The following is a 14,604-nucleotide window of genomic DNA, read 5'->3' as shown; positions in this document are numbered from 1 at the left end:
ATTCGGATAACGGATACTCGGATACGGGATACTCAACCTGTATATCTAAAATGCATCGGTTGCATGGTAAATCAGTATTCATGATATTGCATCCTTTGCATCTGGAACCCATAACTTTATCATCACCTAAGTCATTCGTTCTCAACCTCGGTCCTCAGGACCCCCCAACAGTTCACGGTTTCCAGGGCACTCTGCAGGTGCACTCATTATTCACTGACACATTTTAAAAGATCCACAGGTAGGGCTAATTACTTCACTTGTGATTCTGTGTGGAGACCTGGAAAACGTGAACTGTTGGGGGGTCCTGAGAACTGAGGTTGACCTAAGGCTAAGTGAACATAATATATAGTGTACAGTATATATTCATTCAGTCAACAAAATGGCTGCTTGCACTCTCTGTAGTACATGGTTATACTTTAAAGTGAAATCCTTTGTGACATAAAATTATTTTGAGTTCAATTACAAAATGGATGCCTCCACAGTATATATTTAAACTGTGGGTACACACTAAAGTTGAATATTTTGTTGCTGCGTCTTTAGGCAATAGTAACTTAAATGTAACAAATTTACCTCATCACTCCATGGGTGTGGTACAGAGCTGGTCAGAAAATGGGCTTAAATGTCTATTTGTAGAGTTTGCATAGTCTCCTTATTTTATATTGGTTTCCTCGGGGTGCTGCATCCAAAACATAGTCATTAGTTATGTAACCTTTGTCTGTCTGTGCTAACATGTGATAGGGAGTATGACTGACATTACTCTGTAAAAGCATTGTGCCCATAGGCGTGTGAAGGAGCTGAGGCAGTCAATGCTGTAACAGGGATTACCCTATATCACACAAAAATACATAGGTTCTGCTGATGTGTTATTGCTGCAGTGATAATGGCAAGTAATTGCTATCCTATTAAACCTGATAAGTGTCTGCATCGGGTCTAAGACAGAGCATAAAGCAGAGAGAAGCCAGAGCTGTTCAGTGTTAGGAAAAAGTTGGCAAGAAGGGGGATAGCTGTATCCATTCTGGCAGTACCAACCAGCAAACACTTGGTGGCAGTAGTGTATTCAAAGTACTGTACGTCTTTCACTTAACAGATCAATCTGATTTCTCTGCACCTGAGTCCTGTGGTAACCGTAACATGGAGAATGTGTTGCAGAGTATGGTGGTATGAAATGCTGAGGCACTGAGTTGCAGCTGGCAACCCCTGGACACAGCTGCTAGGATTATGCTGTTATGCGGGCAGCATACCTCTGAGCCCCAAGTGGGACAGATGCATTACAGCTGGATTCACACCGTAATGACTGCCACCGGTAGTTTTAATATGTCACAGTGCTGATGATTGTAGACACACAAGTTCATGTGTTCTTGTTATTGCAGTGGGTATCCGGTTGATAGGTCGACAGTGTCTAGGTCAACATACAATAAGTCGATACGTGAAAAGGGTCGAAATGCAATAGTTTGCTATTGACAAAAGGTCAAAACAAGCAAAATGCTGTCATGCTAATGGTTGACAGATGAAGAGGTAGACATGAGTTTTTTTTAAATGACTTATTCTTTCTTCTCGACATATGCAGACATAGACACAACAAAAGTGTTGACCGGTTTCACGTGTCAACCTTTTGCCTGTCGACCGATTGACTGTTGACCTAAACACTGTCAACCTAATAATCCGCCCCCGATTGCAATAATAGTACTTGTTCTCCTAGTAGCATATTTTATTATTTATTAACAGTTATTTATATAGCGCACACATATATTCTGCAGCGCTTTACAGAGTATACTTGAACATTCACATCAGTCCCTGCCCCAGTGGGGCTTACAATCTATGGGCCAGATGTATTAAGCCTTAACAAGAGATAAATGTAAGGGTGATAAAGAGAGATAAACACCCAGCCAATCACCTGCTAACTGCCATGTTACAGGCTGTGTTTGAAAAAAGTCAGTAAGGAGCTGATTGGCTGGATGTTTATCTCTCCTTATCACCCTTGCATTTATCTCTTGCTAAGGCTTAATACATCTGCCCTTATATTCCCTATCACATGTACATATACACACACACATTCCTAGGTTAATTTTGTTGGGAGCCAATTAATCTACCAGTATATGTTTGGATTGTAGGAGGAATCCGGAGTAAACCCACGCAAGCATGGGGAGAATATACAAACTCCGCACAGTTATGTTATACCATTCCCTGATTTTTATGTACAATTATGTATTGCAGAAAATGCCATTTCTAACTCACTTCTGTCCACTGCTTTATCTGAAGGCTTCTAAACATAGACTGAGGTGTGAGGCTAAAAGATTGTTCTTTCCTAATTATAGAGATGTACTTGGCTTAGTTCATCAACAGCCAGAAAGCCACAGATAAGCCTAGAACCTTTAACAAAAAGAGCTTTTATTCTAAGAACAATTATAACAATTATAACAATGAACTTTTTACGAGTTGCTTCCTGTTTGCACTCCAGTCAATCTCCAGATATCGCTTTGTTTAGCTCTGTTATAGAAAACATACCATTTTTTTTTCTAGGTAAGAACTTACCAGTTCTTGACAGCATTGATCGCTCAACACTAGTCTTCTCCCAAAAGGCACAAGCTATTAGATTTAATGCAACTCTCTGTGAAGATTGTCAGCTGTCCCACAAGTACCTGAATTTACATTTATCACATATCACTTCACAAGTGCTCATTAGCCGTAAACGATGTTTAACATTTTTTTATCTTTTTACCCAATAGCATTTTCCTTTCTCTTCTTTGAATGATCTCGATAAAACATTTATTCCTCCTCAGGCTTTACCCTTTCACTGCTGCTTTTTCAGCACTGTACGTGAGGTTAGGAGCTAAGTGGTTGCAAATGAACCAGTGATACAGAACAGTTCGGAACTGCGTAGTCTCATATAAAATTAAAGACTTTGCTAACGAGCCAATAGTAACTGCAGGGAAATTTGTATGCTAAAAACAATGCAAATATATCATCTGCTAAAAAGCTTTGTTTGATATTCACTTTGATATAGATTTGAAGAAGCGTTAAAGAGTTGCATTCTGTAATGTGAGCACATTACAATTTCACTTGCATATGGCTGTAGTTCTTTAATTCATTGTTGTGTATGATTCCCACATTCTCCATACGTAGTCTGGTGCTGTGGTTAACAGCACCAGACTACAGCTGCCGGCGGCAGGAAGCAAGTGTGCGCACTGATAGTCGTCACAAGATATATGATGTATGCAGGGCTATTTTTCAGCAGGCTCCAGCAGGAACTGAGGCCCTTATTCTAGTTCACTCTTTCTGACAAAATATTTCTTAGATGGACAAAACCATGTGCACTGCAGGTGAGGCAGGTGTTACTTGTGCAGAGACAATTAGATTTGGGTGGGGTTTTACACCTGCCTCACCTGCAGTGCACATGGTTTTGTCCATCTAAGAAATATTTTGTCAGAAAGAGTGAACTAGAATAAGGGCCTCAGTTCCTGCTGGAGCCTGCTGAAAAATAGCCCTGGATGTATGTATAGGTGTATAGGCCTGCCATACTACACTATATGCATGAGTATATAAATATATTTACTTCAGGCAGCATGGATTGTGTAATGGTTAGCATTACTGCCTCACAGCACTGAGGTCATGGGTTTGATTCCCTCCATGGCCCTAACTGTGCAGAGTTTGTATATTCTCCCCGTGCTTGCGTGGGTTTCCTCCGGGTGCTCCGGTTTCCTCCCACAATCCAAAAATATACTGGTAGGTTAAATGGCACCCAACGAAATGAACTCTAGAATGTCTGCGTGTGCATGTATATGTGGTAGGGAATATAGATTGTAATCACCACTGGGGCAGGGAAAGATGTGAATGTTCAAATATTCTCTGTAAAGCGCTGCTGAATATATGTGCGCTATATAATTAACTGATAATAAATAACTTTGTAGCATCATAGTGCTTGGACAGTGCACTAGGTTTCTAGGTTACTACAGTATGTAGGTCAGTGGTTTCCAAACTTTCTTGAATCACAGCGACCTAGAATATCCGCTTTTTTTCATGTTACCACCAGTATAAAAGTTTTTGTATTGATGGATTTGAAAGAAAATATTAAACTAAGTAAATTGTGCCTATGGGTCAGTTATGTGTGTGGTGTACAGTTGTGCTTCTTATTTTTTGTTAGCATGGTTTTAGCAATCACTTTGACCATAAATACTTTGTTTTGGCCCTGGACCACCAACACAAAGCACCCCTGCAAGAGACCTGCGGCTTCCTAGAGTGCCAAGGCACACAGCCTGGGAACCATTGATGGAGGCTGTGAAAACTTTTTAACTTTCATAATACAGTTTCAGTCTTGAATATGTGAAAATCCGATATAGATAATATTCCCAAAATTTTGAAGTGTGGCTAAGATAGTGAAATTTTGGCTTTCTGATGCACACTAATGTACACATTTTGCTTCATCCACAAAATATTTAAACATGTTTTATAACAATACCCTAAGGCAGTGTGTATATTAAACATACACGCATTCTATGTTTAGACTTGGGTCCTATTCCCAAAATATCTCATTATGGTTTACATATATTTCAAAATACAGATTATCTGAAATTCAAAACTACTTCTGGTCCCAGGCATTGTGGATATGGGAGACTGAACCAGTGATCCAATACAATATTAAACTTATGCTGCCCATACATATGTGAGATATCGCATGCAATCATTCGATTTCGGCCACATCTGGCCGATCAATCGAATGCATGCATTTTTATGCTGACATGCGATCCGCAGGCACGCCATCGAATGTCACATCGATAAATATTATGAGCTGCACATAATATTTATCGAATTGCATGAGCAATCGCATGTGTTTTTTAACCACATGCAATTGCTCAAATGCAATCAGAGGTGGGTTCGGGGAGCGGGCCGGGATGGGGACCGGAGCGCTGACGGGGAGCTGGTAGCTGGCTGGGGAGGTATGGCGGCTGTGCAGCGTGGACCGGAGCGGTGGAGCTTTTTAGGCGGCGGGACTTGGCAGTGGTAGCATATGACTGAAACACTGGATGGCCCTCTGATTAGCTGAGGCCGCCCCTCTGATTGGCTGAGGCCGCTGAGAGAAAGCTCTCTCAGCCAATCAGAAGGCCGTCCAGTGTTTCAAAGTCACTGCTGCTGCTGACAAGTCCTGCTGCTGATAAGCTCCGGTCCCGCCTACACAGCCCCACACCACCCCTCTTCCAGCACCCAATGTCCATCGCAGGATGGCATGCGACATCGGGTGCTGCACTGGGCACCATTTGATGCGATCAGATGCGATGGGACATCGCATTGTGATGTCCCATCGCATCTGATCGCATAAGTGTGTGGGCAGCATAACTGTAGTTCTTCCTGTAATGAGAGCAAATGGACTACAATTAGTAGAAATCACAGAGAGAGCATTCCTCTGAACTCTCCCTGGAAATGAATGCTGGTCACAGGATTCCTCAGTGTGCCCATTCATACATTCCAATGGCATACCTCCCAACTGTCACGATTTTAGAGGGACAGTCCCGATTTTCGGGTCCTGTCCCGCTGTCCCACCCGCGGCAGGCATTGTCCCGCTGCGGGGGGTGGCAGTTGGGAGACCCCCCAATCTAGTAGAATAGACGCTGTGCGCAGTATTCCCCATTTGGTTGCACAACTGGAGCATGCACATTTGGAGCATCCACAGGAGTATCCTCAGTGATCCTGGCTGCAGGGCGCTGTTCCAGGCAGACAGAAGTTTTGGGCTCACTGCTAGCCACATGTTGCACAATCCTAGTTACACCCCTGCATGGTTGCCTAGAAGATTAGTAAATGGGAATAACGGCATCAACTCTAATCAGACTTCGCCACGTCCCTTTCCTATATTTTATTTAAAAAAAATATATATAGCCACACTACACACCTATACAGGTGCCTCTGACAATAATACATTGGGTTGTTGTAGGTCTGCCTGCCCCAGCAGAGCTGGCTCCCGAGCCCACCTGGAGCAAGCCCTGCAGTGCATCTTTAAGATTTATACTAGGTTCTGTCCCTATCTCCAGGGACGTGGACCTTTAGAGCTCCTGTTTGCAGAACGGAGCATGGCATGTCACCCCAGGCTACTGAATCATCACTTCCCACTGAATGCCAGTGTGAGAGAAGACAATACAGTGACCAGCCAGACTCACTTCCTCTGCCCACCGCACCAATGGGAGGTTGGGGGAGCACGGGGTACTACCACAAGTCCCTGCACACCAGCAGGTACTGACTAGGTGGATAGGCAGGAAGGTGGCCTGGTCAAGTTGGGGTGAAGATGAGTGAGCTGAGAGCATTTTTATTTCTCACCCCACCACCATTTGTGGAGTGAGAGGAGCAGCACAAACAGAGTCAGACCTTTTGCTGGCATTTACATACACATGCCTACTACTAAAGAATGTGCATTTGTACATCAGACAGCAAAGACCGCACAGTGCACAATACATAGGATATCTGGCCATTGCTGATCGAATCAGTCGGGCTTATTGGTAGATTTCAGCATGACCAACTGATGGATTGGTTTGCAGAAATACTCAATACATTCATCTGGCAGATCCACATAATTGTAGCTTGTATGCCCAGCTTTAGAATGTAATTGGAAATGAAATACTTATGGATTTTAGGCAGTTAGCGTACCGGTGTCAACATCCCAATGGAGGAAATTCAGAAAGATGTCAGGTAACTATACTTACCTTCCCCCCTACCTCTCCCAGCCCTAACCCTTTCTTATAACAGCCTAACCCTAAGTCCCCCCACTAGTACTTAAACCTAATCCCCTCTTCCCCATCCGCACACTAGCTAGCCCCACATATTTGCCAATTGGGATGCCAGCTGTTGGTATTCTAGTGTCACCATTCTGATCTATTTAAAATTCCAGTGCCTGTATTCTAAAGGGCAGTCAGGATGCCGACATAGGTACTTTGAATGATGGCATCCTTACCCCCCGGGATGTTAACCACATCCCATGGTGAGTGCATAGAAGAGTGAATATTTCTATTCCAATATCTTTGCAAAGCTTATACCCCTTTTACGGTTATTCCACTTAAATGCACAACAACATGGGATATTGTTCAATGTGAAAGTGCTCAGTTAAAGTAACCCAGGTCCAGCAACTGGGCATTTCAACCTGGGTAACAAGCGGGGTTGAACCCAGGTTGTTGTGCAGTGTGAGTGTGCAAGCCAGGTCGATGCAACGCGGGACCCGTTAACAGCATAGAAGAGCCGCTGGACCTTTGTCCTTTTATTCCCACAATTGTAGGTCAACAGCTGGAACACTCAAGTCGTTGAAGCTTGATATAAAGACAACTTATATCTAATTAGATTATTGCTGTTTTTGTCATCAGTGCTAGGATTCCCTGTTTAATCAGTGACCCTCGTTTCCCATCAGTATCCCAGTAAATGACATCTCTTCCAGGAGAAGGATATCTTTTCAGAAGATTAGCTTTAACAGCTTTGGTTGTGCTCAATTAGTTCCTTCCATTTAATCTTTTTACCTCTTTTACCTCTGATAATATTTATTGTAGTGTAATGTACTGCTAGCACAGGTTTTCCCATAACAATATATTCTACGTGAAGGTAATCCCCTCTCTGCTCGGTGTCCACACTGTAACTAATAACCGTCTAAGTCATCACCTAAATATGTGCCTTTACTGGGGACGGCTGGCCTTAATTCTGCTATTACAATGGTAACAATTTAAAGTATTGGGTCATAGACAGAACAGCTAAGAGGTTCATTAATCACAGCCTTTCTTGGCTGTCAAACCAAGCTAGAAAACCTAGCACAAAACTTATCAATATGTTTATAATTGTATTTTTATGTTTAGAAATTTGTTTTTAGCAATGGAACACAGTCTGTATTCCAGACTTTAATAAATATGCCGGTACAGGTGGATCCCTGCAAAGCTTATTGATTCCACTCGGTTGGAAATAAGGGACATTGAGTAATGCGGCAGCAACATAAAACCTTAAAAATAAATAAATTTAATTAAATGACATGGTGAAGCTCTCCAAAAGTAAGTATCAGTGTTTATTTCCTTCAAAAGAACTGCTGATTTGCCAATATGGAAAGGTTGTGTTTTTGTAGAATAAACTATTACCTATTATGTAACTGATAGCAGTGCAGTGATGAGTGGACAGATCCCAGACAAGATGATTGCAAACAAGACACCGGAAGACATAGATAAAATTAGTTTGCGGAACCTGCATGCTGGCCGGTACTGTGATATGGAATCAATTGTGAGTTTGGTGGTAAAGACAAAAATACCCTTGGTAACATAATAGTAGATCCTTAAATAGTCTGATCCATCAGAAGTTGTACAGTATATACAGAAAAGCGTGAAGAAAAATCCCCATTGTCTGCCTTTCCCACCGTCCCCCCGTCCCCCCCCCAAAACAGAGCATTTACTGCAACGAGGGTCCATAGCCCTGCATCTTACCATGAAACTTCTCAGCTTACATTTGCTAGCCTGTAAGTAATTCTTCCCACATCTCGTTGTATCAATTTTTTTGTTCCTTTGAGTTTAGCTTGGCCCTTCGTAACTTTGCTTGGGCAGTGTTGTGGGAGTGTAATGGGCATGTATCTAAAGGGCTAGGGAATCCTGTTTCTGATGGATCTCTGTCACCTCACATGGAGCTGGTGCAGGTGCCAATACAAGTGGTAGTGGTTGTGGTACCTCCTGCACACAGATGTACAAACTTCACATTAGCCTTACAGGTACAGGCTAAGCTACTTGAATTCTTTCATCAGGACTGAATCTTCAGTCTCTCAAGGTTCATATTTCGGCCTTGTCGATTTTTCTTTCAGAAAAGAGTGGCTATGATTCCGGAGGTTCAAACCTTCCTTCAAGGGGTTACCAGGTTAAAGCCTCCATACAAACAACCTGTTGCACCATGGGATTTGTCCTTGGTGTTGGAGGTTCTTCAAAAAAATCTCCTTTTGAACCGTTAAGGTCGGCTGACCTAAAATGTGTAACTTGGAAATTAAAGTTTTGTTGGCCATTTCCACTGCAAAGAGAGTTTCGGAATTGGGAACATTGTCCTGTAAGCCGCCTTTCCTTATTTTTCACGATGATAGGGCTGTGCTGAGAACAGTTCATACATTTTTGCCTAAAGTGGTATCTTCTTTTCATTTAAATCAGGATATTGTTATTCCTGTATTTCAAGAAAAGGGACAAATTGAGGTATTTGGATGTTGTTCGCGCCTTGCGCATTTATGTGGACAGAGTTAAGGATTTCCGTAAGACGGATTCTTTGCTGGTTTTGTACGATGTACACAAGATTGGCTGGCCCGCTTCTAAACAGACCATTGCTAGGTGGCTGAGATCAGTAATTGCTTTCGCATATACTAAGGTTGGTAGGCCTGTACCTGCCAGGTTAAACGCACATACAACCAGATCAGTTGCTACCTCTTGGGCGGTGCTCCATGGGGCTTCGGCTGAGCAAGTATGCAGGGCTGCCACTTGGTCATCTGTTCACACTTTTACCAAATTCTATAGGTTCCATGAGTTCGCGTCGGGGGACGCATCATTCGGGCGAGCAGTGATGAGAACTGCAAACGTGAGCGTACCCTCCCAAAAGAACCGGATCTGGAACGTCCCAAAGAGAAGCTGTGTCACCAGGACCATTGAAAGAGAAAAAGGGATTTTTGTAAGAACTTACCATTCGAATCCCTTTCTCTGATATGGTCCGGGTGACACAGCGATCCCTCCCTTAGGCTCAGTACGTATTGCCATTTCATGAGTTGTCATGTTAAAATGGTTAAAATTAATGTTTGTGCATATAAGATGTTCAGGCGTTGTACTGAGTTAATGTATTCCAGTGGCTTTGAAAGTTGAACTGAGGATTCTGGGATGCGATGGGAGAAGCCTAACTCTCTCAAAGCTTTAGGATAGGTGCCTGGCTCCTGCGGACCCTGCTACATCCCAAAGTGAAGCTGTGTCATCAGGACCATATCAGAGAAAGGGATTTGAACGGTAAGTTCTTACAAAAATCCCTTTTTTTAATACTTTGATGAGAATCCTTTGCAGATAATGACTACCTGAAGTCTGAAATCCTTGGCCATCACCAAATGCTGGGCTTTCTCCTTTGTTATGCTTTGGCAGGGAATCTCAACAGGGGTTATGTATATTTACTTGCCCTCCCCTAACCCTAATACACCCTTTCTACAGCCTAAACCTACCCTCTCCCCCATGCCTAACTAACCCTCTCAATTAGTACCTAAATCTACCCTTCCTACTGTGCAACTTGAATCTAACCCTCCCACCCTGCAGCCTAAGTGGCTAACCCTACTTGGAGTACTCTACTTGATTGTGCATATCTTATGCTAATTGAGCATAATATATTGATGAATGGTGGAAGACGAGGAGAATTAAGATCTGTCAATATATAAAAACACCCAAAAACCTACTACAATATATTTTGTTTTCTATGTATTGCGAGAACACCATTCTTGGAGGGCACACACTTTACTAACAAGTAGAAGGATTGTTTCCGTCTTCTTACAAGGAGGATTCTGAATATGAACTTTAATACATTGTATATACTGTATAGATACAAATATCAAACGTGAGTGCTATTTTTGTCATTGTCCATGTGTACTGTCTGTATTTGAAGTCTTCTCTTTATGGTAATTAAAGTTATTTCATGCACTCCCTATTATGAAAAAAAGCAGCTTTCTATAACGCATAAAACAGGATAAAACAAAGAGAAAGTGCTAGAGTAATAAACATTGTCAATAGATGAATAAGTAAAATGAATTAAATGGCAAAAAATAAAAATAAATATAAAACTGAAAATAAAGAAAAATAATCTAACAAAAACACAAATAAAATAAAGGAAAAAATACTAAAGAAAATAAATTAATTACATAAAATAAAGCTAACAGGTACAATAATGAAATTAATACGTATGAAGAAATCTGAAAAACAAAAAACTAAACTATATGGGGGGTATTCAATCTTGATTCCGACTGTGGGAATGTTTTTGACAGTTAGAATATTCCCTGTATACAATGTCAATACGACAGTCGGAATTCAATCTTCCGACTGTCAGAAATGTTCCAACAGTCAAAATACATGTGGATTGTGGAATCCACATGTTTTTTGTTGAAAACGGAAGCGGATTTGTCAATCCAGCGGCGTTTTTTTTACAAAGCTGATTCAACTTTTTAAAACGTGAACTCTGCATTCCTTCAGTGCAGTTAGAAACTGACACATTTGCATAGATGTGTGCTGATATTTCCTTCTGCCGTAAATATCGGTACACATTGAATACACATTGTTTTAGGTGTATTTAAACAATGTGTATAGGACCTTTGGCACCAAGGTGCCTTCTTAACAGTGCAGAATAGAAGAACTTTAACTGTAATCTCACCCTAGCAGCTTCAGTCTCCTCTTCCATCCTCACTAGCCGACTGCTGCTGCATGCCTAGCTGCCACTTTGGTCCTTCTTCCAATGCAAACTTGATGGCCTTACAAAGCTGCAAGGTCCAGTCTGAGCAATCTCAGGGTTATCCTGCTGGTCTCGCAGGTGATTCGATGCTGTGTGTGAGAAGGCAGCACTTAGATCTGTGGTACCGGCAAAGGGCACCTCCTGCTTCATTAGCATATTATCATATTGCTGCTGCCTCCGAAGATACAGGAGCAATGTGTACTGCAAACATCATGCATTATGTAGATGACCAAGAGCATGGCAACAAAAAATGCAAAATTATGCACTTGGGAATCAAAAACCGAAAGGCTCAATATGGTATCATGGGTACTATAATGGAAACTACTGAGGAGGAAAGAGATCTAGGAGTCACTATTTCAAGTGACTTAAAGGCAGAAAAGCAATGCAGCAAAGCAATGAGGAAGGCTAGTCAGATGCTTGGTTGCATAGGGAGAGGAATCAGTAGCAGAAAAAAAGACGTAATAATGCCACTTTATAGGTCATTGGTACGGCCTCATCTGGAATACTGTGTCCAGTTCTGGAGACCATATCTTCAGAAGGATATAAATACATTGGAGAGTGTACAAAGCAGGGCAACTAAAATGGTTCATGGCCTGCATCACAAAACTTACCTGGAAAGACTAAAAGATCTTAATACTGTATGCATAGTTTGGAGCAGAGAAGGGACATGATAGAAATCTTCAAATATACAGTATCAAGGGTTTTAACATAGTACAGGAGGGAAATTTTCTTCAAAGGAAAAGAAGTAATAGAACACGAGGACATGCTCTGAAACTGGAAGGTGGTAGGTTCAGGGGAAATGTTAGAAAAAATTACTTTTAGTAATTTAGGGTAGTGGATAAGTGGAATAGACTCCCATCAGAGGTGGTAGAGGCTAAGACAGTAGAACAATTTAAACATGCGTGGGATAGACATATGAATATCCTAACAAAGAAATAAGGATAATAAAGGGTTGAGATTACCTGAAGGATAAAAAAGGGGCAGACTAGATGGGCCAAATGGTTTTTATCTGCCGTCAAATTCTATGTTTCTATGTAAGGATCATACATTGGCACCTTTATCACAGGCCTCCATTCCTGCATGTCCATATTCTTTTGCAAGTTTGTCACAAATAGATTTTTGATCCCTATATAACTGTTGGTTTCAGGTTTTTTTTAATACATCCTTTCACATTTTTCAACACTTACAGCAATGACTTCTCTTCTAGCCTCAAGTAAATTTACTAAGCAGCTGGTTTGCATTCTCATCGTTTTTTAAGATGGGTTGCATCTCACAGATTTGCTATAAAGCCCAAACCACCTCTGAAAATACATCTTTTGAATAGAATAGAACATCAAAGCACAATCGTTGATTTGTTTCCTTTAGAAGTATAGAAATCACCTTCTTTACTATTCAATGTTTTAGAAAACTGCCTAAAAGCTGCAGAGAAACCCGTCCACATAAAGGACCGATCTCACACAAGCATATTCGTAGAAAGCACGTTAAAAGCTTTTGCATAAATATACATAATGTTTAAAGCCCTCAATTAATACTAAAAAACTTTTGGGTTTGGAGCTTCCCTGATTGGTCATAGCAGGACTGCTCCTATGCCCCGACCAATCAATACGTACCCATCCATTTCTATTTCTGTGTGCACAATCGCTCTATGTAGTTACAGCATTTTTTGGTATATCTACGTGAATCTAAAAGGGACCAATCCCATGTTATTTTATAAATAAATAAATAAATAGGCAAAAGGTGAGTTTGGGGGAATTTTTGTTAATAAAGATTTTATAAATATTATTCTAATTTTAATTATTTCCTTTGCAGGTGACCTGGTAGCCCTTACAATTAGGCTTTATGATGTGTAGAATAGCCATAATGCTATTAGAGCAGGACTGGTTTTCCATGGGCTGGGTTTTTTTGTTTTTTTTTGCGTGACATTATTCCATAGTGATTTTAGCTCTGTGCCGACCAGTCTAGATAGGCAGAATAGGATCCCACTGTAAGTCTACCTATTCTGTAGAGTCACTTGCTCTAGCTCGTCAAGCTTAATTCTAGTTAGTAAAAAATCAGAAGGACCCATGCTCCTTGTTCACCAGTTTTCATTTTTTTTTCATGACCAGCCTTAAAGACCTAGATTATTAATTGGGGGAATCCTATTAGCTACAGATCTGTTATACCTTCAAACCACAGAGGGTTTGTGTTGGGATACTTAGAAACCAATGTGCATCAATGGGGATTTATGATTTTTAAAAACTGCTACTTAGTAAATACTGTATTTATACAACCAAGAAAGCAGTTGATGATCATCAATTGTAACATTATGGCGGATCTTGCCGTTTAGTCAATAGCGCCATTAATTTTCACCTTGTTCCAGACACCATCTCAATTAGCTTCTTTTTTTTTTCCAATCGATCTATGACATTTATAAAGCAGACTTTTTATTTTGGTAATGTTTAATAGTTTGTTCTGCATTTTTGTCATTTAAACATAATGCTTCCTTAAATCACACATCTTGATGATTTGTTTTTTCTCCAAACTGCATAAGATTCTATCAGAACTTGTCATGGTCACTGATTGGCTGCAAATTCGCACGGCCAGCAATCAAATTAGCCTCAGCGAAATCCAGCCTTGCGAATTAATGTACTCACTATGCGAATTGATGTGTATGGCTGCACATCCATTTGCACCCATACGAATATTTCCGAAGGACATCGAAAGCCGTTTACATCCTATCATTTTTATATTAGGCACCAGTCATCACAGTCCAGGACTTACTCTGCGGCTACGTTGAATAAAGGCACATCCGGGCTGCTGCTGGCATTACACACCCTCTCCTAAAAGACTTTGACATGCCTAGATTTTCCTTGACACCCCCAGCATTTTTTTTAGCATGCCCTGCGTTTTTTTTCCCACCCCCACACGCCCACTCCCTGCATTCGGCCAGCGTACAGTAAAATGTACCGGAATTGATCGCAGCTGGGCATCGCGATTGCGCAGCACAACGATAATCATCCGTTGTATGAATTCACAACTGTGCGATCAGGCCCTTAGTCCATTCCTGGCAAACTTAGTACCACACCACACTTTTGCACGGATCGTGATTTTTTTAGACAAAAGTTTGTTCTTTCAGTTTTAGTACATTTGAAGTATCTCCTATTACGTAGCACAGAGGTGCTC

General features: G+C 41.2%; 1 long non-coding RNA gene across 2 annotated transcripts in view; it reads left to right on the top strand.

Moving 5' to 3' along the window:
• Positions 1–14,604, top strand: part of LOC146020551 (uncharacterized) — a 117,392-nt gene that overhangs the window by 38,901 nt on the left and 63,887 nt on the right. The window lies entirely within an intron of this gene.

This window comes from Crinia signifera, chromosome 7, assembly GCF_055691185.1.
Source record: "Crinia signifera chromosome 7, ASM5569118v1, whole genome shotgun sequence".
In the NCBI taxonomy this organism is placed as follows: Eukaryota; Metazoa; Chordata; class Amphibia; order Anura; family Myobatrachidae; genus Crinia; species Crinia signifera.
This window is presented reverse-complemented; position numbering and strand designations above follow the sequence as displayed.